At 35.8% G+C, this 27034-nt stretch overlaps 1 long non-coding RNA gene across 1 annotated transcript in view; it reads left to right on the forward strand.

Moving 5' to 3' along the window:
- The first annotated feature begins 423 nt into the window (after window positions 1–423).
- Window positions 424–27034, forward strand: part of LOC129474823 (uncharacterized) — a 29246-nt gene continuing 2635 nt past the window's right edge. Inside the window, exons 1-2 of the long non-coding RNA XR_010119029.1 lie at window positions 424–629; window positions 4256–4437. This is a non-coding gene — a long non-coding RNA (uncharacterized lncRNA). The remainder of the gene's footprint in view (window positions 630–4255; window positions 4438–27034) is intronic.

Genomic DNA, 27034 nt, shown 5'->3' on the forward strand with positions numbered 1-27034 from the left:
TATGTCAGTTACAAGGAAGGAATTGGTATGATTATTTTACTAGAAAAGTGATATCTTCCAAAACTGTTGAGGAAACCTGAGTGAAAGCTCAATGGAATTAATTTCTTATTGGTGTTTTCCTGTTTTAGGAAAGGTTCTTAACATGTTAGTAATTTCAAATAACTCTCCATAGCTGTTTCATTTTTTTAAATTATAAAATACATTCTCTCAGCTCCAAATACTTCCTGGCCTCTGACTATTGATAATTGGGGTTTGAAGGTTCAAACAAGATCAGAATAGCTTACACTGGAGAAAGTGACTATCACAGTTAATTTCATATGTCAGCTTAGCTAGGGCACACCACCTAGACATTTAGTCAAACATTATTTTAGATGTTTCTGTGAAGGTTTTTTTTAGATGAGATCACCATTTAAATCAGCAGATTTTGAGTAAAGCAGATTACTCTCCATAATGTGAGTGGGCCTCATCCAATCAGTTGAAGGCCTTAAGAGAAAAAGATGAACTTGTGGAAGAAGGATTTCTGCCAGCAGACTGTCTTCAGACTCGAACTGCAATACCAGCTCTTCATTGGCTCTTCAGCCCACCAACCCATCCTGCAGATTTTGAACTTGTCAAGACTCCACAATCATGTAAGCCAATTTATTACAATAAATCTCTCTCTGTGTCTCTGTATCTCTCTCATTTCATATATATTACATATAATTTATATAATATACAATGTTATATAATACATAACAGAATTAATATATAATTAATATATAAAATTAATTATATATGATTTATACATTTATACATTGTATATGTAAATAAATAATTATATAAAAAGAATTTTATATATATTTTAAAAATATAAATAAATATTACACCAAATCTTTCTCATTGTATACATAATATATACATTAATTATATAATTATATTACATATATTTATATAAATTATATATTAATTGTATCTATTAATTATATCTAAATCACATATTAATTTATATGTTTATATAAATGTATAAATATTTATGGATAGTATATTAGATATAACAATATTGTTATAATTATTTAAAATATAATAATTAGACAAATATATAAGTATATAAATATATAATTTATACACAATTATGATATATTGTGTATAAAATGAGAGAAAGACAGATTTATTGTAATATTAATTCATTATTATTTATTTATATATTAAAATATATAATATATTTTATAGATATAATATGTAAACTTTCCATATATTTATATGTATTTTAAAATATATATCGTATATTATATATTTTATATATAAGACATTATGTTCATATATTATATTTTTATATATGACATGTATCATATAAATATATAATATAAAATATGTAATGTACATACACACATACGTATACTATATATAAATATGTAATATACATATACGCACACATACACACACATATGTATATATTCTATTGATTCTGTTTATTTGGAGAACCTTGACTAATACAGTGACCTTTTATCCTATTTGGTCAGTGGAATCTGAATGGCCTCAAAAAGTGATGTCAGGTAGACTCTTCATTTTATTAGTCTGCTTTAGTAATCTGTTACAATATATTACAATTTTCCAATTATAATTATATTATGTAACTACAATATATTAAACATTAAGAGAAGAAGCTTGTTAAAGCTAGTGTTGGTTTGTTGCTAAAACAAAATATCACAGGCTGGGAAATTTATAAACAACAGACATTTATTTCTCACAGTCTGGAGGCTGAGAAGTCCAAGATCAAGGTGCTGACACATTTGGTGCCTAGTGATAGCTGCTCCCTGCTTTAAGTAGGCACTACTTCCTCACATGGAGGAAGGAGTGAAAAGGGAACGAGAATGCTGTCTTCACATGACAGAAGAGAGGGAAAGGCAAAAAGGCACTAGAGCACTCCCAACTTCTTTTATAAGAGCATTAATTCGTTCAAGAGGATAGAGCCTTTGTGGCCTAATCAACACCCAAATGCCCCTTTTCTTAATCACTTTGGGCTTTAAGTTCCAACATAAGAATTTTGGAGGGACACCTACGTTTGAACCACAGCAGCTAGGAATAATTTTTAATTTATATATTTCAAAAATTTGGCATCTTTGTTATGGAGCAGGCAATTGCCTGTATACTGGCCAATATACATTTTTTTAGTTTAACAAGTGTGTATTAACTGCATGCTTTTCTGCGCACTGCAATTCAAGCTATGATTTTGGGTTGAAAAGCTCTCGTGGTTTGGGTTGTGACTATTAGCACCTCACTGTAATACAGACACAGAAGTGATCCCCTGATCTAGCCATTGTTCTACCAGGAACTTGTTTCCCAGGATTTTTGCCGACAAACTTGCATTTCAGTTGCCTGTTTACTCCTGGAAGTGCAGATATGGACAACTGGAAGTGCTGGAAATGCTGGTCCTGGACAATTGGTTTGATGTTAGGCAGCTTCAGTTCTAGGCTTGACTGAGACAACACAGGTGCTTTTGACTTCCCCACCCCTCGCTGCAGGATGTAGTAAAACCAGCAGAAGCAGAGCCAGGCAAAGACAACTTTTCATTTTTTCTCCCCTCTTTCTTACCTGTCTCCATTATGTTTTAAATGAATTCTCTGTTCCAAAGCGCACGAGCTCCTTCCCAGAGGCTGATAGTCTCTCAGTTCCTCTGGTCAGTGCAGGCCTTTCCCGTGGGTCTCAACCAGGTGTTTCTTCCTCATGCACCATGTGCCCATTGTCCACTGAAGTGGGTCTAGGGGAATGGACAGGCAGGGTAAGTGGAAGGTCTAGACAATGGAACAAACCAATGGAGCTGCATTGCAGCTCTGTGCATTTGCAGCTCTGTGAATAGGTTATTATGGGTTCTTTTTATATCTAAGCAGCTGACTGCCTGTTGTCAGAATCAAAGATAAATGTAATTATCAAAACGCATATATGCCAAACACCCTCCATAGGAAGAAGTGGTGTGCACCGATCATATTTCTGATCCAGAAACCAGTCTTTAATTAGAGAAGCTCAGGTAGAGGGAAATAACACTTCAATATGATCAGATCTATCCAGTGAAGAAGGAATGGGTGAGAAAGCCCACCCTGAAGCAATCAAATCCTCTCTCTGGGCAGCTCTCCAACCTCTAGCTCTACGGACCTCACTTTTTGAGTGGGAAAAGCCCATAGTATGGCCCAATTAAGTCAAAGCCCATAGTATGGCCCAATTAAGTCAAAAGATGGCATCAAATTGTGTTAAGAAATAAAACTCCTTTTAATTTCATAAGGAAGAGATTCCAAATCACACTTCTAGAATGAATAGAAATTAGAGGGAATGTTACGGAATCAACTCATACGAGAAAGATTCAGCCTCAAAGATTCTGAGAGTATCTGCCTTAACCAGTTGAGAAAGAACGTAGACTGTTTCCTTTTTTAGTCTTTGCTCTTTCACAACCATGGCAGTAGGGGAATTGTTTAACTTGTGAAATGCCTTTTACACAATCTGCTTGGGAAGGCCTTTTGTTTATAATGTGATAACTGTGCCAGTTTTCAGAATTCCTTTCTTTTGTTTTTAAGGTCTAACATGAAACACTGACTGTTTCCTGTCTTCGCAGCCTGTTCTCCCTCCTCCCGCTGCCCCTGCCTGCTTTTTCCCTGCCGCCAATCCCATAGTCAGCCATTAGAACAACAGATTACAAGTAAACATCTATTTATTGAGCACTCATGGAATAAAGGGTTTTTTTCTAAGTTGTGTACAGAGATGAATTTGTCAACATTTTATTAAAAGTATCTGAGGGAAAGAAAGTTTCAAACGATACTAGGGATTTTTAGCAATAAGCTTGAGAGCTTGGGGTCATATAGCACAATGATAGGTTCCAGAAACAGAGACCTGCTTTTTAATTTAGTTAGCTGCCTAAATGTCATTCTGTTTCTTAATTTGTTTTCTTTGCCAGCTGTGTCAGCTAATTAACTTCCATTAAGATATATTATGAGCAAAGTTTTGTTTTTGTTTTCACTGCAGAGAATATGTTAACTCACAGTTACTTTAATTTAAAGTAACTAAGTCCATTAAAATGTATTTTCATAGTTTGGTTACTGGGAAAACATTTTGTGATTTTAAGCAATTTGTGTTGGTAGAAGGGCAAGATGATCTTTTCCTTTCTAATAGCATAATAACATATTCTTCAAATATGTAGAAAATGTTGTGAAAAAGTGTTTTCTAAAGATGCTTATCTATTTTGGCTACCAAAAGAGAAATGTTTTCTGTATTTGATTTGCCTGTGTAGATGACATCTGCAAGATATTTTGGCTACCAAAAGAGAAATGTTTTCTGTATTTGATTTGCCTGTGGAGAAGACATCTGCAAGATATTTATTTATTTATTTTTACTTGCTCTGCACCTTTTTCTTCTGGAGAAGCAACCCATTTCCTACTTCAAGGTCAACTAAATTCAGGGTCAATCAACCAGGTCAGTCAAGTGCTCATTATTCCTCTCCAAACTGTGATCAAGGATGGGCAGGTAGCTCAAATCAGGTTGTAATTCTAATTGCCAGGTTGAGCAGTGTTTGCTTTCACTGTAATCTGCAGCTGTAAGAATAATGGAGCTCAGAGGCACTGTTTTGCCAAGACTTGGAAAATCTGTATATTAGTCCGTTTTCACACTGCCATAGCAAACTGCCTGAGACTGGGTAATTTATAAAGGAAAGAGGTTTAACTGACTCCAGTTCAGCATGGCATGGGAGGCCTCAGGAAACTTACAATAATGGTGGAAGTCAAAGGGGAAGCAAGGCACCTTCTTCACAAGGCAGCAGGAAGGAGAAGTGCTGAGAGAAGGGGGATGAGCACCTTATAAAACCATCAGATCTCATGAGAACTCACTATCACAAGAACAGCATGGGGGAACCCACACCAGTGATTAAACTACCTCCACCTAGTCTCTCTCTTGACACATGGGGATTATGGAGATTATGGGGATTATAATTCAAGGAGAGATTTTTTAGGGGACCCAAAACCTAACAATATCAACCTATGAATGAAGAGCACATCAAGGCAAGCAGATCCAGAGTTGAAGAAGAGAGCCTGATGACACTGCATGGTCTCCTCAATCTATTTGTACCTGACCCATGACAGACTGCCCACTTACTTAAGATGATAAATTTCCTCCTTTCTGTCTGTTTGCTTAGGGTAATTTGAGATATATTTCTAGCCTAACTTTGAGGAACTTTTAATATGCCCATTAATCTTTAATTAAAATGTAGTATCATATAGTCATATTTTGCCTAATACATAATATGATTTCCAAAACCTGTCCAGATGGGAAGCTTACCAGACTTCCAATAGCAAAACCGTGATATATTTAAACTATGCCATGGAGTACAGATCACTGTAAGAAATCTCAACAAAACTGAATATCTGGATTTGTGTCCTAGATTTTTTTTAACTCATTATTTTCAATACTGTTTATGCTTCCCAACTCAAGAGTGCCTAGGAAGTATTGAGAAGACATGAAAACATGGATTTTACTTGATCAAAAATTAATAATCCTGTTTTCAACACATATTGACTTTCAATGTCTTGGGCATTGTTTCATCTGACTGAAAAAATGAATTTTGGACAAATGAGAAATAAATGCTAAGACCCAGTCAGAGTTCAACTATCAATTTTATATTACTTAAAAGCCTCTTCTATCTAGATTTAGCTTAGTATATGTCACAGCCAGTGACAAGTCACTCATATGGAGAGGACTGCCAAGTCACCACATTACTCAACTGTTGTACAAATTTTGCTCCTAACACCTTGCCAAGTTGTTGGTGACTGTGCAATTTATACTCCAGAGAAAATTTTGTTTGTCATTCTTACTTGGTTAACTTGCCCATGAAGTTTGTCATTAATAACTTGAATTCTCTGGATCTAATACCATTAAAAATAGAAGCAAGAATCCTGGGATGCTAATTCTGTCCAATGAGTCACTTTTTATTTCTGCCAACGACCCCCTAGGGAATCAGTCTAAGGCTTAAATCCTATAAAAGCCATGGATGAATTTTCTAATGGGTGATGCAGATGGGTGTGGAAGTGTGTGGCTTAGGAGGAACTTGTGAGTTGCAGAATGAATGGCAAGAGAACACTTGCTATCAACATTCCTCCCAGCCACGTTTTAACATTTTAATCTACAGGAGATAGTATTATGAATAGAATATAGAGCACACTTGTTAAAGAAATGTTAGCAAATCACTTTACTTTTACTTTTTACTTTTATTAAAAAGTACTTTTACATTTTACTTTTATAAAAATGTCAGTATAACCTGGTCAACATAGCAAGACTCTGTCTCTACAAAAAAAAAAAAAATAAAAAAATAAAAATAGCTGGGTGTGATGACTCATGCCAGTAGTCCTAGCTACTTGGGAGGCTGAAGTGAGAGGATCTATCACTTGAAGCAAGAGGTCTGAAATTACAGTGAGCTACGATCATGTCACTGCACTCCAGCATGGGTGAGAGAATGAGGCCCTGTCTTAAAAAAAAATCAAAAAAAGAAAATGACAATATGCTTCCTAAGCATGTTTGTTGTGGAGATAAAATGAAGATATAGGTGAAAAGTGTTTGGAAATGGAGTTTCAACGAACATGTCCTTCCATCATGATCTGGTCCCACTTGCCTCTCCAATCTTTCTATTCATCGTTATCTGCTCCCATTCTCCCAAACTCTATACTTAGTCCTAAATACTTTCTGATCTCTTGTGCTTCTGGAACCTTTACAAATACTGTTCTGACCCAGTGTTCTCCCCTTTCCCCCAAACCCCACCAAAATCTAGCTACTCCCCTCATTGTTCAGGTTCCCATTCATATCTTGCTTTCTTCATCTCCTCAAACTGGATTTTAGGTATTTCTTCTTATGGCACTTCGTTTATTATGTTTCAATTGCCAGTCTTCTTATTTCTTCCCTTCAATAGTATGGCTTTGCACATATCATCAGACCTAGATTAATGAGAAGGACGCTCCCAGCTGTGTTCAAGTTGGATTATTAAAGGCCTATAATTTGACTAAAATGAATATGACATACAAAGTTTAATCTAGGTTTCTTCAGAGATAATATTCCACATCTTCACTCTTCCCTATCTGCAATTCCTTTCTTGTGTAATGATCGCAACATGGGTTTGACTTTTGAAAATCAGGCGTGTAACTGAGTAGATGCTGTATCAACGATGATAGTGACATGTCTTCCAGATTAAAAGAGAACATTTTATGTGGTCTTAGAAATGGAAAAGTTCTATGTGTTTGAAATAGTAGCTCAGAAGATAAACATTCTAGGCCAGGCCCGGTGGCTCACGTCTATGATCCCAGCACTTTGGGAGGCTGAGGTGGCTGGATCGCCTGAGGTCAGGAGTTCAAGACCAGCCTGACCAATATGGTGAAACCCAGTCTCTACTAAAAATACAAAAATTATCTGGGCATGATGTCATGCACCTGTAGTCCCAGCTGCTTGGGAGGCTGATGCAGAAGAATCGCTTGAACCCGGGAGGCAGAGGTTGCAGTGAGCTGAGATCATGCCACTGCATCCCAGCCTGGGCGACACAGCAAGACTCTGTCTCAAAAAAAAAAAAAAAAAAGTAAGAGAAATATTCTGTTTAGTCAAATGGGCTGAATTTATTTGACTAGCATGTGCATGCAAGTGTATTGTAGTGAAAAACTAAGAGCCTTCTTACTGAAAACCTTCTGTTGTAATCCCTAGGTCTTTGATGACCCCTCTGGTGGAGGCCCTGAATCTGGTGTGTAAAGTGCAGATTAAAGATTGAGAAAGGTGCAAAGCATCCCAATTTGTGTTCAACTGCTTGCTTCCATTTAATCACACTTGCAGGTTTTATGACTAGTTAAACATCTTTTCATTTGTACTTGAAGATTAATTTTTTCTAAATCAATCTTCTGTGAGAAGATGGAGGGAAAGACTGTTTAGGTTTTTCTTTATGCTCCAACTTTACACGTTGGAAATATTTATGGTTCACCCTTGGCTATTCTTATCCAAGGGAAGTAGCCTTGTTAATTCAGGAATGAACCTTAGACATCCTGAAAACCTGTCCTCTCACAGTCTGAGTGAAAAAATGGCCCAGAAAGTTCAAGAACTTCTCCAAGATGGCAGAGGCAGGTTTAGCACCCAGATGTCCCGGGATCTCTCCCAAGCCCCTCACTATGGCTGTTGATCTTTCACCACTTGATCTGGTCATGTTGTGGAACTTTATGTCCTCCAGGTCTGTCTTGGAGTTTCTGGTGTGTAATTCCTCATTAACAAGTCTTCATAATCTGCCAGTATCTATTTATAGCCTCTCAGGGGTGATAAAGATATATATGATGGATATTTGTTATTTGAGGAGGGATTTTACCTTTAAAAATAAACTAAATAATTTAGAGGTAATTTGTGAGCAATAAAGGTAACTCTGTTTTTCATTTTTTCCATTAAATGCTGATAAATAGCTTTAAAACAATAAAGCCAGTGTTGGTGGTGGCTTAAAAACAACCTCTAAAGGTCCTTTCAGAAAAGGAGTTCAAATAAGTTTAAACCGATTTCTTACTTATTTTAATATGTGAAAAAAATCATATAGTTTTATAAGTTTTGTAATGTCTTCACAGAATTATGATTTACTACCAAGTATAATCTAAATTTCCACAGGATGGTTAGATTTAATTGAGGTATCATCATTCTACAAAGCCAAACTTCTGAATATCAGGATGTTCTAGTTGTTTCTACAATAAGCCAAAGAATTTAGAGAATTCTGCATTTGAATTTAGGATTTTTCTTATGATTGGCCTAAGCATAAATATTTCATATGTTTTTCAAAAAAGAGATAATTCCAGAATATTTTTTCCTTTCAAATTTGTGTTTGGTCTAGTGGGAAGCATATATGCTAAGAAACAGAATTATAGATCTTTTTTAGGCAATAGAAAAATTATACACATTTATATGGATTTATATTTGTGTATGTTCCTATTGGAAAAAAATTGTCTTAATTCGTTCTTACTGGCATAGCAAAACTAGATAATCCTACTTTGCCTGTTACAGTGACCTATTACTTTTTTTACTTTATGGATCAAGTAGGAGAAAAAAGTTCTTGGCAGTAGTTGAACCTATTTCTGTTTCTGGAACACAGTTCCACAAAAGACCAACTTTTAAAGAAAAAATGAATGAAAACCAATAAACAATATATGTTCCTCTTCCTGATTCAACCTAGAAGCAGATGGAGAGGCCATGGAGGCAAGTCCTGTGCTTCTATAGGCCTGATTCCTGTTTCTAAAATTGGATCTAATTCTATCAGTTTATGTCTCCTGGGAAACAGACACCAAAATCTAATTAGAAGAGCAAGAAATTAATCAAAAGTAATTCCAGTGAAAGATAAAGGTGAAAAGGGAGTAGGAATAGACAGGGAAAGACTCAGACTGTGATGTAAGTCTGATCCCTGTGGAAAGGAGAATAGGAAGGAAGGAGGATTGGGTATGACTAGCCTCGAAGGGCAATAAGTATAGTACTGACAAAACCTCGGCCAAGCCAAAGAGAGCTCTGGTGCAAACACTGACAGAGGAGGAGCTCTGCATAAGGGACAGATGGCCAGGCCCTGGTACATCATACCCAGGCATTGGCTTGGAGCTATCCAGTCTTCTGAGGGCACTAGAGCAGGAGGCTCTCAACTGACTGCACTACTCCAGGTGAATAGCAAGCTCTTTTTATCTGAGGGGTGCATCTTGACTTCCCATTAGTAGTGAGAGATATTCAAATTTAATATTTGCACTTTTCTTGGAAGGCACTTTTAAAGAATTCTTTTGTAGTCTGCCTTATCCTTGCAAACTATGTGGATACCTTGGGCATACTGAATAGCATCAGAGTAAAGTTAGGCTCCTGAGGTCAACTCATTCACAGGAGTCATATCAGTATCTTGCGTGCCATTGTTTTCTACTAAAAAGCCCCAAACTGGAGGTTTTATGTTTTATGCAAGATGATGAGGTGCATTTGTAACACAAATTCTCATTGCTAAACTGAAGGAAATACAGCAACACTGTCAAAAGTAATATGTACTAGTCATCTTTTGAATAATTGAAGCAAAGCCGAGATTGTTACCAAACATGATTGGTTGACGTGCTACCAGGGACATTTCATGCCCTGTGCAGTTCTGTGATATCAGTTTGGATTGTGGTCTTCTAGTCCCCGTTCTCTTATTTTTACTAATCCAGCAATCCATCCTCAGTTGATAAAAAATTAATTTTAAATCACAGAGGTCATTTATAGCTAGTGTATTAGTCAGAGTTCTCTAGAGAGAGAAATTATGAGGAATTGGCTTCCACAATTATGGAGGCTGAAAAGTCTCATAATCTGCAAGCTGGAGACCCAGTAAAGCCAGTGGTATAATTCCAGTCCGATTCTGAAGGCCTGAGAACCAGGGGGGGCGGAAGGTGTAAATCTCAGTTCAAGTGCAGGAGAAGACTGATAGCTCAGGCAATCAGGCAGGAAGCAAAAGGGAAACATTTCTCCTTCCTCCATTTTTTTTTTTGTTATTGTTCTATTTGGGCCTTCAACAGGTTGGATGATGCCAACCTATACCAGTGACAACCATCTACTTTATTGAGTCCACTGATTGAAATGCTAATCTCATGTGGAAATACCCCAATGGACACAGCCAGAAATAATGTTTACTCTGAGCACACCATGGCACAGGCGAGTTGACACATACAATTAACCATCACACCTAGGAACACAGTAACAATCAATTCTGTTAAGGGGACTCAGGGGACCAAGAAAGGAAAGATGAGATTTTGAGAAGGAAGGAGGCATTTGCAAGTCCGGGGCGGGGGGGCGGGGCATTTCAGGCAGAGAAAACAACAGTAGCAAGTCCTGGTCAACACAGAAGTCCAGGACATACTACTCAGGACATAACTATTTTTCTGATGTGATAGAGAGAGAGACAGAGAGAGAGAGACAGAGAGTCTGTGTCTATGTGTGTTATGCGTGTGTTTATGTTGTGTGTGTTTTGTCTGGCAGGGAAGAGGGAAGAGGAAGAGTGGGTGGAATGAAATCATAGAGAGTGGCTAGAAGAGCTTTATTTTGGTTCTCATAGGTTTTAATTAGTATCTTACAAAAGCTTTTTTGTGCTGGCCTTTGTGATGACAAGTGGAAACTTCTCCATCATAGATCTACTCTGCTCAATACAGTAATACTTAGCCACCTGTGACTGTTTTATTTAAATTTAACTAAAGTTAAACTAAATTAAAAATTTCATTTATCAGTTACACTATTCACATTTCAAGGGTTCAATGCCCATTAATGTCTACTGGCTATTGGATGCTACAGATAGAAACATTTAGATAATCACAGAACATTTTATCAGACAGCACTAAATGGACAATCCACCACTCAGCATTTTGAAATCATTTCTGTCCTAAAACAGACTAAAGAACTTTGGCAAGAGAACTTAATGACAGAATATTGGGCTATACCCAATATTTTCCCTGCATGCATATGAGTACTGCTGCAAAAATAGTTCAGAGATTTTCTTTGCATCTTCAAGAAAAATTGAACTCCTACATGCACAGAGCTGTGATAATCCCTGATTTTCATTTTTAAACAAATTTAAAGGCTAATTGGGAGAGATTATTATAAGAGGAGTACTCTGGAATAATACTGCTGGGCTCATATTTGGTTCTGTCATTTACTAGGTGAGAGACCTTGGAGAAACAACTTAACTTCTTGATGCCTTGGTTACCCTACCTGTAAAATGAATATAGAAACACAATATTCCCATAGAGTAATTATAGATATCATATTAGTAAATATATGTCAAGAATTACAGTAATGTCTGGTGGATAATATATGTTTTTAGCATTAACTAATATTATTACTAATCAGCCCTTTTTGTCAAGTAGGCACTAAATAGCCTAGTCTCTGAGCTGGATTTATGAGTCTGATTATATCTCATTATGGCAAGCATTCAATATCCATTTATTATTGTTATTGCTATTATCATCTTTCAAATGGCAGTGTTGACAGAAGTCAATTAGTAGTATTCTTACAAGTCCCTCCTCCTGATACCATCACTGTGAGAAAGAGGATTCTAATGTATAGATTTGAGGAGTATACAAACATCACACTGAAGCCATATGTTAAATAGAAAATGTTTCTAAAAATCTAGAAAGGGATAAATAAGATTTCTACAAACAAGGTTTGTTTTGTTTTGTTTTGTTTTTTTGGCTGCAAAATTTTGTGACAGTGACTTCTGCTTTCTGGCAAAAATTGAAAAACAAGAATGGATTTATCATGCTGTTTGAAACAAATTTAAAAAGACAGCAAAATATATGAAACAATGGTTTTCTGGACAGTGGCTATCAGGCAGTGCAGGAGAGTGATACCACAGAGAGAGAAAATAAACAAGGTGAACATTATGTTTGCCCCAGATTATTTCCTTAAGAGCATTTTCAGGTCATGACACAGGGGTGGGGATCACTGGTAGATTCCAGCAGATTCCCTAGGTTGAGAACAGGGAACTAAGGATCCAAGGATGCCCAAGTAGCTGGAATTCAGAAGACAGAGTGTTTACAAAAAGAGAGTTGCACCAAAAAAAGGAATCCAGGAAATAGGCAGCGAACAAACTCTGACTTATAGTAGAGTACCAGTCAGTGCTCACATGTGAGAAAACTACCTGAGGCCAGGAAAAACATTACCTGAACGAATTAGAAAGAACAGTGCCTGACATTCGCAACAGCTGAGAAAAGTTCATATTTTCACCAGCCAAAGTGGAAATTTTCGTAATTCATGGGGCACTGTGTAGAGTACTCAAGAAGGTCTTGCCTCAGTAGTGGGAAATAATTAGACCTTTACCTAGCACTGCTTCTGACATGTCTATCAAATCGTAAAAGTGAGATTCCCCCAAAATCAAACTGTTTTCACGTAATTTAACTGCATCTCAGAACAATGCTCAATCGTATTTATAGGAATATAAAAATGCCCAGCACTCAAAAAGGTAAAACTCACAATGTTTTCCTCCAACGAAAGATATTCCGGCATGCAAAGAAGCAAGAAAACATGACCCTTAATAAGTAGAATAATCAATCAATTAAAACTGACACAGAACTGACACGTTAGAAATAACAAAGATATTTAAAAGGTATTATAAATATACTCCATGTCCTTCAAAATTAAGTAGAGGCATAGTACTAATCAAAATATTCAAATTAAAATTTTAGGAATAAAAACTACAATTAGTGAAATTAAAAAACACACTAGATAGGATTAATGATATGTTAGACATTGCAGAAGAAAAGATTAGTGAATTTATTTATTTATTTTGAGACGGAGTCTTGCTCTGTCACCCAGGCTGGAGTGCAGTGGCGTGATCTCAGCTCACTGCAAGCTCTGCCTCTGGGGTTCACGCCATTCTCCTGCCTCAGCCTCTGGAGCAGCTGGGACTACAGGCGCACGCCACCACGCCCAGCTAATTTTTTTTTTTTGTATTTTTAGTAGAGATGGAGTTTCACCGTGTTAGCCAGGATGGTCTCGATCTCCTGACCTCATGATCCACCCGCCTCAGCCTCCCAAAATGCTGGGATTACAGGCATGAGCCACCGCGCCCGGCCATAGATTAGTGAATTTAAAGACACAGCAATAGAAACTATCAGAAATGAATCATAGAGACTAAAACAAATTTTAAAAATCTTAACAGAGCATCTGAGAGCTGTGAAACAACTTCAAGTGGCCCAGTACAGATGTAGTTGGAGTCCCTGAGTGCCAAGGGGTAGGGGGAATGAATAGAAAAATAATCGCCAAAATATTTTCAAATTTGAGACAACTAAAATCTATAAATACAAAACAAAATGAAGAAACAACACCAAGACACAATAAACAAGTTGTTCAAGACTAGTGATAAAGAGAAAATCTTATGAGCAGCTCAAGGAAAAAGAAACACTATCCATAGAGGAATAAAGATATGTATAACAGATTTCTCAACAGGAACAATGTAAGTGAGCAGACAGGAGAGAAACATCCTTAAAGTGCTGAAAGGAAAAACACCTTTAAACTGCTAGACCTAGTACAATAGCTCATTTTTTAAAAAGTGAAATTGGAAGAACTTATAGCTAGCAGATCATCACTACAAGAAATGTTAAAATATGTCCTTCAGTCAGACAAATGGTATCACATGGTATTATGGATCTACACAAAGGACTGGTAAGCACCACAAACGATAACCCTAAGAGTAAATACCTGACATTTTTTCCTTTATAGTTATATCTTCTAAAAAGATAACTGAGTATTAAAACTAATTATAATGCATTCTGAAATTTATAAAATGTAAATAAGTAAAATGTATGTCAACAATAACATGAAGACTAGGAAGAGAAAAATGAAATTGACTAGTGTAAGGCTCTTGTACTGTACATGAAGTAGTATAATATTGCTTGAAGATAGACAATGGTAAGCTAGTAATATGCAGTAAACAACCACTAAAATGGGAGCAATAATAACACAAACCACATCAAAATAACTACACCTAATAAACAAAGAATTTTAAAAATATAATTAATATAAAAGAAGACTGTAAAAGAGAAAAGGGGGAACAAAGGACACATGGGACAGAGCAAAAACAAACAGCAAGGTGATAGACCTAGGCCTTACAGTATCAACTATCACATTAAATGTAAATATTGTAACTGCCCCAAATAAAAGGCAGAGATTGTCAGAGTAGAAATAAAAAAAAACACTATATTTTGCTTGCAAGAAGTGCACTTTTACTCAACCATAAGAAATCAAACAACCCAATTAAAACGTGTGTACAATATTTGCACAGACCTTTCACCAAAGATATATGGATGGCAAAGAAGCATATGATATGACACACAGTATCATTAGTTATAGGGAAATGCAAATCAAAACCACAATGTGATACCACTATAGCCCTAGTAGAATGTCTACAATTAAGGAATGACTATACTAAGAGTTGGTGAGGATGTGAAGAAACGAGAACATTCATACTTTTTTGTGTGTGGAAATTTAAAATGGTATAGAGTTTGGAAAACAGTTTAGCAATTTCTTAAAAAGGTCACCACACCTACCATATAATCCAGTCATTCTACTCCTATGAATTTATCTAAGGGGGAAAAAAGCTTATGTTTACACAAACACTTATTCATGTATGCTCATAGCCATTTTATTTGTAATAGTCAGAAACTGAAAATAACATAAACATCAACAGATGAATGAATAAATATATTGTGGTATGGCCATAAATGGAAAGTTACTTAGCAATATAATTTTTAAAAAATATTTATATATGAAACAGTTTGGATGAATCTTAAAATAAATATACTTACTGAAAAAAGCCAGACAAAAAAAAGTGCATGTTGTTTGATTCCATTTATATAGACCTCTAGAAAATGTAAAATAATCTCCAGTGATAAAAAGCAGATCTGGTTGGGAAAAGGGGAATGAGTAGAAGAAAACAAGGGAGAGAGGGATTACAAAGAAGCATGAGGAAACTTTTTGGGGTAATGAATATGTTCACTATCTTGACTGTGGTGATGGTTTCATGGATGTCAAAACTTATCAAATTTAACATTTTAAATATGTGCTGCTGATTACATGTGAATTATACCTCAGTAAAACTTAAAACAACAGTGGTTTTCTGCTGAGCCTTTCTTCCTCTTCAATATTCAATAAATGTGTCACAGAACTACAGAAACCTTAAAGGTTCAAAATGCTAATGCTGGATGAAAGAATAACCTGGCTTACTTTGAACAGGCACAGAGAGCTGAAGTGATATGGTACTTTAGATTTCATGGCTCTTCGTGACTGGGCGGACAGAAATGGACTTACTTGTGGTTGATCTTGACTTTGCTTTTCTCATTAGTCTGTATTTTTATGTAATTCATATCATATTAAAATGATAGTTTGATATTAACAAATATGCTTTTGATTATTATGGACTAAGTATCCTGGATAGTATAAAAAATACAATGCATGCAAAACAACCCAAAACTTTTCCTTGGGAGATCTTTGTATGTACATGTACTTATAGATGATCAGATAAAAACAAAATGTATGTCTAAGCAATTTTGAAGAAATAAATCCCAATTTTAAATTGAGTGGAATGCTAGCAACTCAATCTCACCCAATTAACCTGTGATATTAATTGTAATTTTCTCTGGAAGTTTAGTTGTTTCATGTCTCTAATTGATCTATATTTATTTTAGAAAGTGTTAAACTGTTCAAATGTTCAAATGATTGATAAATCATTAATTTTTATTTAATATGGCACTAGACATCAATTAAAGATTTTATAGTTCAATTGCACATTGAACTATATATATCATTATTATGTTCAGAATAACTTATCCATGTAGACAAATCGATGAGTGGAGATATTGACAGCAAATCAGAAATAAAATTGTCTGCTTTACAAAAGGTAATGTTAGAATGCATCAATTTCAAATAATAAAATAAATTTGTAATGCAAAAGCAAAGAAATAAAACAGCAACCATTGTAAAAGTCACAGATCAAGCAGCAGCAAGACTTCAGTTAGAATGAGTAAATGATAGTGAAAATTTACTGAATTTGCTTCTAAATTATGTTGTTTCTGATTCCAAACCAATGTAAAAAGTTGCGAAGCTGTTATAACAATACCCAAGCAGCTTTGTGGGCTGTAGATACCATAATGAAAAAGAGTGGCAGAATGTGTTGGAATGGCAAGAAGAGGAGAAAGCGCTTTGGGTGTTAAATTGAATTCTATCGCTGTTCTTTCTGAGTGGCAAATGTGAGTATGTTTTACAGAGACATTAATGGTGTCTAAGGTGGGTTTTTGTTTAACCTATATTAATCTCTAGACAACAATTAGCTTTTTATAATCTAAATTTAAATTTTATATGAATATAATTGCCTATACTGCTAACATCATTTTGAAACAGGCATTTATAGTTAATGAATTAAAAGTGTATTTCTTACAACTATCATACTCAATGGTAAAAACCTGAAAGTTTTTTCTCTAAGACCTGGAAAAAGGCAAGGATGTCCACTCTCACCACATCTATTCAATATAGTATTGAAAGTCCTAGCAAGAGCAATCCAGAAAGGAAAAGTAAAACATCTTATATCATGCACATAACATGACCTTACATGTAGAAAATCCTAAAGATGCCACAAAAAAAAAACTGTTAGAACTAATAAGTGAACTCAGCAAAGTTACATTACAGAATACAAAATTAATATGCAAAAATTCGTTGTGTTTCTATACACTAAACAACCTATCCATAAAGGAAATTTAAAAGCTATTTATAATAGCATCTAAAAGAATAAAGTACTTAGAAATAAACTCAACCAAGTAAGTGAAAGACTTGTACATTGAAAGCTACAAAACATTGATGAAATAAAATTTAAAAGATATAAATAAATAGAAGGACATGCTGTGTTCATGGATTTGAAGAACTTATATTGTTAAAATGTCCATACTTCCCCAAACAATCTACAGATTCAATGCAATCTTTATCAAAATCCCACTGGCAATTTTCCAGAAATAGAAAAAAGAATCCTAAAATTTACTTGAAACTACAAAAGACTCCAAATAGCCAAAGCAATTTTGAGCACTAAGAACAAAACCAGAGGTATCATATTCTATTACATCAAAACATATTACAAAGCTACAGTAATCAAAACAGTATGGTACTGGAATAAAAACAGATCTATGGGGCAATGAAACAGAATAGAGATCCCAGAAATAAACCCACACATATATGGCCAACCGATCTTTGACAAGGATGCCAAGAATATACAATGAGGAAAAGATAATCTATTCAGTAAATGGTGTTGGGAAAATTAAATATCCACATGTAAAGTATGAAAGTGGGCTCCATATACAAAAATCAACTCAAAATGGATTAAATACTTACATACTTACATGTAGAACAGGAAACAATAAAAGTCTTAAAATAGAGGAAAAAGCTTGCAGACATTGGACTGGGCAATGATTTCTGGGATATCACACCAAAAACACAGGCAAAAAACAAAAAATAAACAAGTAGGATTACATTAAATGTAAAGCTTTTGCATAGTAAAGAAAACAGTTAACAAAATGAAAAGGCAGCCTAGGGAATGGGGGAAAATGTTTTAGACTTTAATACCTACAACTCAACAGAAAACAACAACAAATGACTTGATTTAAAAATGGGCAAAGGACCTGAACCGACATTTATCTGAAGAAGACATACAAAATAATCAATAGGTATATGAAAATGTGTACAACATTACTAGTCATTAGTGAAATGTAAACGAAAACTAGTGAGATATCACCTCTTACATTCTAGACTGGCTATTATCAAAAAAAAAAAAAGGAGAACAAATGTTGGTGAGAATGTAGAGAAAAGGAATTCTGTACACTGTTGGTGGGAATGTAAATTGGTACAGCCACTATGGAAAACAATATGGAGATTTATCAAAAAATTAAAAATAAAATTGCCATTTGATCCAGCAATCCCACTTCTGGGTATATATCCAAAGTAAATTAAATCAGTATCTTGAAGAGATATCCATCCTCCCATATTCATTGCAGCATTATTCACAGTAGTCAAGATATGGAAACAACCTGCATCCATTGACAAATGAATGGACAAAGAAAACATTATATATGTGTATGTATATATATATATATACACACACACACACACACACATACATGGATATAGATGTAGCTATAGATACACACACATACACACACTGGGATATTATTTGGCCCATAAAAAGGAGGAAAGTCTCCTATCCGTGATAATATGGATGAACCTGGAAGACAGTATGTTAAGTGAAATAAGCCAGACGCAGAAAGACAAACACAGCATGATCTCACTGATATGTAAAATCTAAAATATTCGAACTAATAGAAGCAGAGAGTAGAATGGCAGTTGTCAGGGACCAGGGGTGGGAGAATGGGGTGATGTTGGTCAAAGGTTGCAAAGTTTCATTTATGTAGGATGAGTAGATATTGGAGATATACTGTACAAAAATGTATGAATAACAATACTGTATTGTATATTTTAAAATTTGCTAAGATGGTAGAGCTTATGTTAAATGTTCTTACCAAAAAGAAAAAAAGAAAACAACAAAAATGGAGGAGAAGAAACTTTTGGAGGTGTTGGTTAAGTTTACAGCATTGACTGTGGTAACAGTTTCATGGGTGTATATACTTTTCCCCAAACATATCAAGTTTACATAATGGCAAATATTGTGTCTTGTTTTTACATTCACAGCATTTTGCACAGAGCTTGGCAGTTACATAGCAGATGTTGAACAATTTCTTCTGTGTTTCAGCTGTCAAACTCTGTTCTGAATGTATGAGGTACTGTATTTATCTTTGAAACAGTATTTGCATGTCTGTGAAGTGCAGTTTCCTGTGTAAGACTAACAAAGAGGTACAATCCTTATTGTCCTATTTTTTAAATCAAATTCTCATGAGTGTCTTAGAAAACCCTCTCAATTGCAAGGTATAAGATTACTTCTTTTTTCTGGATTTTAGAACTAGGTAGGCATGATGTATTATTAGTCTTTGTATTCCTAATGTCTGACACATAGTACATGCTCAGTTTATTTTAGTTGAAAGATTAAATGAATGATTAAGAGCAAATTGTGTAGTGTCCAATGTCACTGGACAGGAGTTTGAATCTAAGGATATCATGTATTGAACAACAATTATGTATGAGACCCTGTGCTAGAGCTGAGGATACAAAGGCGAATACAGGAATCTCTATCCAGCCTGAAAGAGGCAGATATGCAAACAGATCAATTATATATCTCATTGGAAGTGCTGTACCCCAAGTATGAATGAAGATCTGTGGAATTACTAGTAAAAGAGTCTAGATGATACTTGTGGTGAGACTTGAAAATGAGAGACTTGATTGCCAACGATTTGATTTAAGCTAATCAAGGACAAAAAATCTTTAGAATAACATGCTGAACTTAACCAAGCCTGCCTGTAAAAGGGGAGACATAATAAGATCAGGTTTCCAAAGGAATGGATGGATAAATGCAGATATATTGCAGTACATTTCCTGAGTTTAAGTGGTATAGCTCCTTCAACAAACAACTATTTTAAGTGATCTGGATAAGATTGACAGTGGTAAGTTGTCATTTTGCAATAGCCCATGTTATTAAGAAGACAAAGAGGAAGGAGAGCATTCTGAGTAAAGAGAACAGCTTATGCAAAGGTGCACAGGAGTTGAGAGGACAGTGAGCTTAACGTGACCAGAGTTTTTAGGGGAGAGTGTCTGAGATGGACTGGGCTAGTTAATTAAGGACAAATTTTTCCCTCTTTAGGAGTTCAGGATGTTGTCAATGTCAAAGAGGGGCCAGTAAAGGTTTGTAATTAGGGAAGAGACATGATCAAAGTGTTTTCAAGAGGGTAAATTTCACAAGCAGCATCTTCTGGCGGCTGCTTCCTACTGTCCTTGGTAATTCATTAAGGAGCTGGCTGTCAGAAAGCAGGACTGAGACTCGGTAGGACACAAGTCAATGAAGAATTATGATTATTCATAATGTATTACTAGCAAATTGTTGCTAAATAGATTTTGTTAAAATATCTTGTGATATGTGCATATCTATTATTTATCCACATAAGTAATTTGCATCATGTGAGTGTCTGGCTTGTGCTGTGGTCCCAGGAAACCTGCAAAGCAAACCATCATATATAAACTTACATTTCTTTATGTGAGTGCTTCATTCTTTCATCTTGTTGACAAATTAGGTCACTTCCCCTCTCCTTGTCGTATGACCATAACTTAAGACAAATCTCTTAGGTCTATCATCTATATTCTCACTTCCTCATTTCTTTATTCTTCATGTTTCACAATTCCTTAATTTAGACCCTAATTTGGGTATCTTAATGTTTATTCCTTAGAGACATTTATTATTGAATAAGCCCCGTAATTTTTACTTATGCCAAACATCTGTAAACTGAAAAAGATTATAAAAAAGAAATAAAAAATGTTTTAAAGTAAATTAAAAAAAACTCACAAATCACCAAGTCTCTCAACTGTAGAATGGCAGTTGTCAGGGACCAGGGGTGGGAGAATGGGGTGATGTCATGAATACAAAATACCGCCTGTTCCTCAAAGAACCTGTGGAAATAAAAAATAAAAAATTAAAAAATAAAAACAGCAACAACGAAACAATAAAGACTCTTGGAAAGAGGCTGTATTTAGCAATCTGGTACAGAGAAAGAAATTTTTTTTTTTGGTAAGCCACTTAGCTTATGAACAAAATAATAGCCCATGAATTAAATTTTAAAATGTTTGGAGAATAAAGCTAAGGTTAAAAAAAAAAGGGAGACTGCATTCTTTCCAAGTAAAAAGCCCAAAGGGACCAAAGTTTGATGATGCCCTAGATTCTGTGACAGTCTACACTGAAATAATTATTTGTTCCTTTTGAATTGCCACGTTTTAGGTCATTAGTAGTGAGCAAATGTATTAATGCCACTATCATTTTTTGCTAATGTTCTTCTTTCTTCAGCCTAGTAATTTGAAACTGTCAAAATTTATAAACACACACACTCACACACACACACACACGCACACACACACACACACACACTTTGAGACTGTGGTGCCTTTCTATTTCTAGTGTGGAACATTCAAAAACATAAATTGTAACATTTTTGTAAACTGCTATAATTTCATTATTTGGATTGAACATCTTCTTGCCCATAATTGTGACCATCTCAGGTACCTGACTTAAGCCTGTTAGTTAGTTCACATATTAGCATTGCTATAGACGGAATTATTTCCCCATGCAAATTCAACTATTGAAGTCCTAACCCCTAATGTTATGACGTTTAGAGATGGGCCTTTGGGAGATACTAGATTTAGATGAGATTATAAAGATGGGGCCCTCATGGTGAGATTAGTGCCATTATGAAAAGAGATACCAGAGAGCTTTCAGTTTCTCTTTCCCGTGTGAGGACATAGGAAGTAGATGAAAAGATGGTTGCTAAAAAGAACCCAACCATGTGACATCCTGATCTTGGACTTCCAGCCTCCAGAACTGTGTGAAAATGGATGAATAAATGAATGAACGAATAAAATCTATTGTTTCCACTGAGTCTATGGTATTTTGTTATGGCAGCCTGAGCTGACTAAGACAGGTGGCCTTTGACCCTGTTTAGGAGATTCCTGTCAGGATTTAGAAGCAGACGTTTAATTTCCATCACAGTTCAAGCTACTATTCCAGATGCAATAAGAAGCAACATGCATTTGAGTAAGTTCTGAAGCTAGCTTCATTTCAGGAGCTGTGCCTCAGTATGGGCAGAGGACCGGGCAATCTCTCCAAGAGTTGGGTTCAGCTACATCTTGGCTTACTGGCTGCCTCAGTGAGCATTTCTAAACAAAGCAGAATAGCAGGAAACCTCTGACCAGTTTACCTTTTATGCTTTCATTTCCTATTTTTTTTCTTTTTGGTAACTTTCTTTGACTTAAGGTGACAAAAGAGTACCTTTTGCAGAAGCTAGGACAATGTGGTAGAGTGAAACAAACCTAAATTTGGTGTCAGAAAGTCTGAGATTCACATCCAGGCCCTATTTGGAAATCTATGCATTTATGCATCCTTCCTCTGGTGATCTGATTCCATGGAGCTATTTTACAACTCCTTGTTGAACTTACCTGATAGTCACACAAATTCTGTCCTGTGCGCCACAAGCTCTATTGACTTCCCTCTTCCACAACTTTATCCCCAAGGGGGAAAAACAGTTGCTTTCATTTGCCATTAATTTCAACATTCTTTTATGCCATATAAATTTGTGCTTCTTGACTTCTTTTTTGAAATGGTTATAACATCTGTCTGCTTCCCTCATTGAATGTGTCAAACAAAATCTTTAACGTCTATTCATTTTTATATCTGTATGAAAGTCACACTTTAACCTTTTTCTGAAAATTATTTTTTAACACCCAGCTTCCTCATTTGGAAAATGGGGATAATAATAACTCTCTTATCCTCCTTTCTACATTTCTGGGATTAAACGAGTTATAATTAACTGGATTGAAATGATCCTGAAGTGTTGAAAATGTGTCTTACCTACTTTTGTTTTCCTAACACCTTGGAAAGAGAATCTGCACATCAAAGTGCTCTTTATGATAAAATACTAGACAAATAGGACGTGATTTTATCATTATCAGACATTATTAGCAGCATGAGAGCCAGCAACTTCTGTCCTCCTTTTGAAAGTGGCCGGAGTGTTCATGTCAGGTAGCATTCAAAGAGCCAAAGGTGTAGAAGTCTCACGCTGGGCCAACAGGGACGTGGATACTGGACAGTGGTTTCCAATTCCAGGGAGGAGGCCACTTGTGGAAGAGAAGGCTTAAAGGAGACTAGAAGATTTGTTTCTTGAGTTCTGGGTCCTTTGCCATCAGAGATTTAGGGGACAAAAGTGTTTTCTCCACGCAAACATTAGCTTGTCTAGTACACAATCACTTGTCACTTCTGGCCTTTGCCTGTGCTGATTGAGGGGAGAAGGCAGACAGAGAGGGGACAGGGGCAACATTTTTGATATGCAAAAATCTTACAGTGAATATAAAGATTTGTCAACACACTTCAAAGTTGCCGACAGATTGGCCAGATCTGTATTCTATTCTTTTATGTTCAAAACACTTCAGTTCCAACATATAAAATCTAAAACTTTTAAATGGGAAGTTAAAGCTCAAATTTGAGGTCGCTATGGGGGAAATATTCTCTGCTATTTTTTAACTGTTTCAGTATTTTTAGTTTCACTTTTCTACTCTTCATCACTCTCTGATCTCAAAATGAACAGGTGCACTAAACATCTTGTTCATGAACATTACCAACTCAAGGTTCACAGGAAGGCAACTTGCATTCATTAGATGACTATCCAAATTCATCCCTCTATCACACCATAGTATACTGATTAATGACCCCCAAAAATCAGGTCTTAATCCCTCCCTGTACATGTTATCTTATATGGAAAAATGACTCTTATAAAAGGAATTAAGCAAAGAATTTGAGATGGGGGAGATTATCCTGGATTAACCTGGTGGACCCTCCATGCAGTCACAGGTGTCACTGTAAGAGAGAAGCAAAATGAAACAGGAGGATCACTTGAGTCCGGGAGGTTGAAGCTGCAGTGGGCTGTGATTGCCCTGCTGAACATGAACCTGGGCAACAGAGTCACACTCTGTCTTCAAAAAAAAAAAAAAAAAAAATATATATATATATATATATATGTATAGAGAGAGAGAGAGGTGAAGGAAGATTGGACACAGACAGAAGAGAAAAGGCACTATAACCATGGAGGTAGTTTGGAATATGTCACCATCAGCACCAGAAGCTGCCCTGGCAACACCGTGATTTTATCCCAGAAAAACTGATTTCAGACTGTGGCTCTCCAGAACTGAGAGAATTAATTCCTGCGGTTCTAAGCCACTCAGTTCATGGAAATTTGTTACAACACCCACAGGAATTAAATACAGATACCTCCACAAAAACTCTGTTGTAGACTAAAAACAAAACAAAACAACTTTGCCAAGTGTATTAGTTTGCTAGGGCTGCCATAACAAAGTACCACAAACTAGGTGGCTTAAACAACAGAAATAGTTTTTCTCACAATTCTAGATGCTAGAAGTTTGAGGTCAAGTTGATTTATTTTGGGTTGATTTCTTCTGAGGCCTCTTTCCTTAGCTTATAGATGGTGGCTTCTTCCTGTGTTCTGACATAGTTTTCCCTCTGTACCTGTCTGTGTCCAAAGCTCCTCCTCTTGTAAGAGTGGCAGTCCAGTTGGATTAGGGTCCACCAGTATGACCTCATTATACCTAAATTACCTCTTCAAAGGCCTTGTCTCAAAACACAGTCATATTCTAAGGCCCTGGGGGTTAGGACCTCAACGTACAAATTTTTTGAAGTGGAGACACAATTCATCCCATAATGCCAAGTAACATCATCTCTGTTTCTACGCATGAGGAATGACCAAAGCCCACAACTTTGCTTAACATCACACAGCTGACAAGTTGTGAAGCTTGGATTTAAACCCAAGTTGCTCTGACTTCATACCCGAGTTCTAAAAAAAATGTATTTGGGGGTAGAATTAACTTTTGTTGAATGTTATTTTTTATTAGAAAGTTTTAATAGGTCACTTGTTTTCAGTCCGGCTAAGATGAGGTTATCAGTGTTAAGGTAGGACACAGGAAGAGAGTCAATGAAAATTAAAGAATCAAGAGAAGATAATTTAGCTTTCTTAGAAGTGTATTGTTTTTTATACTTCATCCCTCTAGTCTTTTGCTTAGTATATTCAATCTGAAGCTGAAGAAGGATTACAGCCACAGCCATCAATTGTTGCAATATAGAAAAGAAGACTACTGTGAAACAATCATTCTAATAGCTGATTTCTTGAAATCTCATTTTTGGGACAAATATAAATATCTACAATAAGCTATTTGTTATTTTTAGGAAAAAGTTAAAAATATTGAATTATAATAGTTTGCTTTATTATTCTTAAATAATAATGCCTCTCATATTTATTTCATGAGATATGAGTATGTTTAGTTTCATAAGAAACTGCTAGACTGTCTTCCAAAGTGGCTGTACCATTTTGCATTCCCACCAACAATGAATGCTTTATGCCCTCACCAGCATTTATTGTTGTCAGTGTTTTAGATTTTGGCCATTCCAGTAGGTGTGTATCAATATCTTGCTTCAATTTGCATTTCCCCGATGCATTCGCCATCTATTTCCTTTTTTGAGATACCTGTTAAGGTCTTTGGCTCATTTTAAATTAAGTTGTTTGTTTTCTTATTGTTGAGCTTTAAGTATTCTTTATGTATTTGGATAACAGTTCCTTATCAGATATGTGTTTTGAAAATATTTTCTCCCATTCTGTAGCTTGTCTTTTCATTCACTTGACAGTGGCATTTGCAGAGCAGAAATTAGTTTGAATGAAGTATAGCTTATCAGTTCTGTTTTGGATTGTGCCTCAAGTACTGTAGTCAAAAAGTCATTGCCAAACCCAAGGCGATCTAGATTTTCTTCTATGTTATTTTCAAGGAGTGTTATAATTCTGCATTTTAAATTTAAGCCTGTGATTCATTTTGAGTTAATTTTTGTGAAGGTTATAGATTCAGTGATTTGTGTGTGGATGTCCAGTTGTTCCAGAACTATTCTTTGAGAAGACAATCTTTGCTTCATTTTATTGTCTTTGCTCTTTTATCAAAGATTAGTTGGCTATATTTATGTCGGTCTATTTATGGGTTTTCTATTCCTTCCATTGATACAGTTGTCCTTTCCTTTACAAATACCACACTGTCTTGATTGCTATAGCTTTATAGTAAGTTTTGAAGTTAGATACTATCAGTCTTCTGACTTTGTTCTTCTCCTTCAATATTGTTTTGGCTAACTTGGGTTGTTTTTGGTTTTTTTGCCTCTCCATATAAGCTTTAAAATTAGTTTGTTCATAGTCACAAAATAATATGCTGGGATTTTACTAGGGATTACACTGAGCCTATAGATCAGGTTGGGAAGAACTAACATCTTGAGAATATTGAGACTTGCTATCCACAAACACGGACTATCTCTCCATTTATTTAGTTATTCTTTGATTTTTCTTCAGTGTTTTGTAGTTTTTCTCATGTAGATATTGTACATATTTTGCTAGACTTATACCTAAGTATTTCATTTTTGGGGGGTGCTAAGGTAAATGGTATTACATTTTTAATTCTAAATTCTACTTGTTCATTGCTGGTATATAAAAAAGCAATAGACTTTTATATATTAGTCTTCTCTTACAACCTTTGTCGCCTAGGCTGGAGTGCAGTGGTACAATCTAGGCTCACTGCAAGCTCTGCCTCCTGGGTTCACACCATTCTGCTGCCTCAGCCTCCTGAGTAGCTGGGACTACAGGTGCCCACCACCACACCTGGCTAATTTTTTTGTATTTTTAGTAGAGACGGGGTTTCACCATGTTAGCCAGGATGGTCTTGATCTCCTGACCTCATGATCCGCCCGCCTCGGCCTCTCAAAGTGCTGGGATTACAGGCGTGAGCCACCGCGCCCGGCCTCAGATTTTCTACA

Source organism: Symphalangus syndactylus, chromosome 2 (genome assembly GCF_028878055.3).
Source record: "Symphalangus syndactylus isolate Jambi chromosome 2, NHGRI_mSymSyn1-v2.1_pri, whole genome shotgun sequence".
In the NCBI taxonomy this organism is placed as follows: Eukaryota; Metazoa; Chordata; class Mammalia; order Primates; family Hylobatidae; genus Symphalangus; species Symphalangus syndactylus.